Source organism: Camellia sinensis, chromosome 7 (assembly GCF_055761805.1).
Source record: "Camellia sinensis isolate YWXY chromosome 7, ASM5576180v1, whole genome shotgun sequence".
NCBI lineage: Eukaryota > Viridiplantae > Streptophyta > Magnoliopsida > Ericales > Theaceae > Camellia > Camellia sinensis.
The window spans coordinates 15,534,676-15,540,110 of NC_138967.1; positions in this window are offsets into that span (position 1 = coordinate 15,534,676).

Consider the following 5,435-nt stretch of genomic DNA (forward strand, 5'->3'; position numbering starts at 1 on the left):
GTACATGACATGGATTTTGGTTGAACATTTGAACATAACCTCAATTTCCACCAACAATTTACCCTTAGCTTGCCCATTCATGATAATGACTAAGCCTGTGTTTGAATCATGAATTTAGATAAGGATTTAGAATAAGAAATGAAAAATGTTTGTGAAATGTAGCCATAATTCATTCATATTTCACCCATTATTTCCCTTTTCTATCCAAGAATAATGTTGACACATACTTACAATTTTAGCCCTTATTTTTTTTTTATCCACTATGTAAGACGGGGCGGAATTTATATTAATAAATATATGTGAAATCTATTTATTCGTGTTTAGTAACTAGAAACAACGTAGTCATAACTGCTGCTTTGGAAATACCTGTATGGTTGGTTGCAATTCAAAAGCAAATGATCTTTTGTCTTCAATTTTTTTTGCTCCTACTTTAAAACATTCATAATTATTGGATAATAACAAATAAGGAGGATCTTGATTGTGAATGCTATAAGATAGAGGATGACATGCCTTGTTCAACAAACCCACATCTACTATACTACCATTTATTTAGGTTGATGTTTTCTTTTTCTTTTTCTTTTTTTGGGATTGTTCTAAAAGGATACTTCATAAAATAAATAAGTTTATTACAAATGCTAGTTGATTGAAAATGCATGAAGGTGCTAAGCTAAATAATATAAAAGAGCCATTGCCCAAATGTGCTAAGAGATTTGCGCATTTGTTCGCCTCTTGAACGTAGTGATTGATTTATTTTTTTCAGTACAAAGTAGTGATTGATCTCAAATTCATTAAGGCCATGTTTGTTTGGGCGGACTGGATTAGCATTCCCATGACTAATAGTCCTAGGACTACGAATCCGTTGGATTATGTATCCTATCTTAACTAATAGTCAAGTTTAAAATAGTTAGTCCGTACTTCAATTGTTTAACCAAACATCGGATTAATAATTTTATTGGACTATTAGTCCAATCCCAAGCTCATGTCCACCCAAACAAACATGACCTAAATACCTACAATCAAGAATGATATTACTCAATCTATGATTATTAATATTTTGTGCACACAAGAGTTACTTGACCAATGTGTGGAAGTTTTTTAAGTTCAAATGCACTATTTTTTGTGATTATATTTCAAATTTACAATAACTACTTGTTGGTTCTACGTGATTGTTGAAATAAATATTTAAAAAAATGCAAATAAAAGATATATATATATATATATATAAATGCAATTGAGTTTGTGTTTTGTAATACAAATAAGGTCATATTTTTTATTTGTGATTATTAATATTTTGTGCACTTTTTTTTTTTTTTTCATTGATCGAAAAATTCCCTTTGAAAAAAAAAGGGTTTCAAGGAATAATTGATGTAACGAGTGGAGGAACAAGGAACTGTTTGGGTCACCTAAAAGATGGTCCAGAGCCACCCCTTGAACTGTCCTCATGTTTCCTAATGGGTACACATACATACATATATATATGATGGAACTACTTGTCTATGTTCAATTTTCCTTCAAAAAGATTATCAAATTATATATATATATATATATATTTGTCTCCAGACAAATCCAATGCAATCTACCCAACAAAATTCCTATCCTTGCAATTTATAAATTGACTTATTTTGTAGGTTTTCTTTTATTTCCAGAGATTTTCTGATAAAAAAAATTTGTGTCACTATATTCTTCATTTTAAGTCCATTTATACTAGATCTTAAAATTTTAAATAGATTGGAGAAATTTTTAAAAAGTCCGGTAAAAACAAAAATAGGCTAAATTAAAAATTAAAAAAAAATGGCTTTGACAGACCTAAAAAGTAAATAAATAAATAAATTAAAAAAAAAAAGAAGACTCAAAACTGAGAAAGGTTCATTAAAAATATAAATAAACCAACTTACAAGTAGAATTGAAGGAATTAGACCAAAAGAAAAAAAACTAGATTCCTTATGCTTTTTGGATTATTGCAGGAGAGAAAGTAGTTTCCCAAGAAACCAAAAGACAGGCATGCATTTGAATGGAGGCTGTGTTTGGAAATGATAGGAAAGAATGTGATGGGATGAGGTAGGGACATGTCTTTTTGCCTCTTTTGCAAAAAAAAGAGGATCTTTTGATTGGGGAAGCCCTAGATGGGAGATTAATGTTGAAAATGTGAAAGAAAAATATCAGTTGATTCATAAAAAAGAATATTCCATGTTTTGTGGTTCTCATGATTTTACTCATTTATTAGGTGAGGTGGTTGGCTCTCTATTTTCCCTATATATATATATATATATATTTTTTTTTTTTGGGGGGGGGGGAGGGGGAATTTGTGGTGCCAATCTAAAATGTTAGGAATGACTCAATTGTGGTGCCAATCTAAAATGCTAGGAATGACTCAACTTGGCTTGATTATATGATCACATGTAAATTTTTGTTACACTTGTGACTTGATTACAATCTAATGTACCTTGGTTATATTCTATGGGAACCTTCAGAACACATTCTATATGTACTTTTATTATGTATTTTTGTGATGAACATTATGCATTTTTCTAATAAAATTATGATAATTTATGGTTCTAAAATAAAGTTACGCATTTTATGATAATACTATTGTATTTTTGTAGTAACATTACATATTTTTTTACATCTAAACATTTTCTTACCACAAAATATGTAACATTATTACAAAAATATGTAATATTATCACAAAAATACGTAATTTTATTCTTAAACCACAAATTGTTGTTACACTACTAAAAAAATAAATAACGTTTATTATAAAAATACATAACATATATAACAAGAATACGTAACATAAAGGGGTATGTACCGAAGGGTTTTTCATATTTTATAACTCATGCCACACAAAATTAAAATACAGCTATATTGAATTGTAACTTAAAAAGTGATGTATCATAGAATCATTTTTTACGGTCGCCCTCCATATAATGTAATGATGTTCTCTAATCACAAAAAATAAAAAATGTACAAAACATGAATGTGTTCTGAATCATTCCAAGTGTTGTGAGATTCTGCGGAGAAAAATTGACCCATACTTGATGATGAAGGAAATGTAATGGAGAAGATGGTCGAAACTGGCCGATCGGCCGAGTAACTCTAATGTTCATGTCAATCCACATTGGAGAAGAGATAACAATTGAGAAGTTGAGTAATGAATGATAACATACCTTAATCTAGATCTGTATTAGTATAACTTTTTTTGATGCCCAAGAATATCTAGATACTTCCAGTGATATTTTTAAGAACAATCCTGTCAAATGTAAATAAATTACTCTAATTTGGTCATACTTGTCATTTCTTATCATGCCAAGTGGTACATATTAGACTTAACTAATAAGATTATGAGTGTTGTTAACAATGAGTGAAAGTTTTTTTAGCAACCACAACTATGAGACGAGAGGAGTATAACAATAAAAGCTTAGAGGAGGTTTATAGCTTTGATGGTGTTCTTAGCTCAGAGGAAATTGATCTTGTAAGGGTAAGTTTTTTTAAAAAAATAGCAAAAGTAATAAAAACTATTCGTCATTTTTTCGAGACTAAACTCCTGAACATATGACCGACATTTGAAAACACAGACCCGAACATTGTTCATTTGTTTGGGGACAGGTAATTGAACATTTCTTATTTATTTGGGAACAAATAACCAAAATTCGTAGAGATTGCAGAACCCGCAAAAAGGGATTTTTGAATTAGCAACAAAAAATCTTACATTTATTTTCTCATGTCATGAACAAAGTATGTGGAGATGAAGTTGTAATCACCTTCGTGCGTTTTGTAGGGTTTATGGGAGGGACTTTTTGGGGTATGGGGGTGTGCATTCAATTGAATAGGTAGAATATTTTTACAAGGATAATTTTGGTATTATTTGGAGAGAGAAAATAAATTTTAAGGATTTTAGAATTTATAAGTGGGGGTCCAAAAAATGAGGGGTTCAAAATAATTAATAGGGTACTAATAGCATTATACCATACAAACTGAGGCGGCCCGACATTCATCTTAGCTAATTTTTACCTCTTCATGGGTCAAATATTGATTTTGTGTATATTTCCGTAAATTTTGCATGAAATAATGAGTCAAAAAATTATTCGAAAAAACATTACTGATATAATGGAAAAGTTTTTTTTTATTTTTTTATTTTAAATTTTAAAAGTAAATGTCTCTCCCATATTTCATATTGAGTAAGCCAGCCTTGCTTATTTATTTTTTTCTTCTTCATTGACGAAGCTTTATTTCGATTAAAAATTTGTGAATAGATTTGTAAAGGAAAAAAAATCACAAATAAAAAAATAAACACAACTGAAAAGAACAAATCCTCTGTCTTTCATGCCCATTGCCATGAAATGCAATCAAATAGAAAAGCAAGTTGTTGTTGTAGTGGACATATGATAGAACAGGAACATTGAGGATCTCTTTCCATGTAAGCTCATGCTTGTCTCTTTGATAACCCTTTTTTTAATTTCTTTTTTAACTTGCGCTGAACCCTTCTACAATTTGAAAAAAATATAATAAATCGCATAATTTTAATTTTAATAAATTAAAGAGACTTATATTAGTGCAGATAATTTGAAAACATAAAGATAAATAAGATAAAATATACATTTCAATATAAAATAGATGACAATATCATATTTTTTATATGACTAACAAATTATTGATTACGGAGGGATAAAACATTGGCCCAAATCCAACTTCAGCAAAGCAGGTTAGCCCCCCCAGATAACTAAGAGGCGTATCAAAAAGGCAGATAAGGGGATAATGTCACGTGACCAAAATGTGAGTAAGATCTCTTTCTAGAAAGAGATCTACAAAATACAGAGGAACTCTTAGATCCATCATTAATCAACGGTGAAGATAACAATTAGCAGAGATAAGGATGTAGGTCTAGCCCACCCAAACTGTATGGCCGTTAGATTATCTTAATCGGACGGATGAAACATTTGGTAAATTGACCACTAACATCTGACATAATCTAAGCCTCCTGGAGCAAGATGATCTAATGGTATTCGGTAAAGACAGCCTCGCCACTTGCTCGACCAAAGTTCAGACAAAACATTTGGTAAGTTGACCACTAACATTTGACATAATCTAAGCCTCCCGTAGCAAGATGATCTAATAGTAAAGGGTAAAGACAGCCTTGCCACTTGCCTGACCAAAGTTCAGAAACAGGCAGAGCCCTTAGATCAGATGTGAATCCAACGGTTGAGACCCGAGATAATAAAACTATAAAGAGAGGAGTAAGAAAAGTAAGAAGATAGACCAGAGGTAACTAAGACTCCTTGTAAAAACATATACAATATGGCCGATCAACATTCTGACTTGATCGTCAGAGAGTCTTCCCGAACATTCCTAGTCGGGGGTAATCGCTGATGAATCGGTTTCTCTTTGCAAAGTAAAGGAATGGTTATTTTATCTCGCTTTTCCTGTGGAGAAAATTT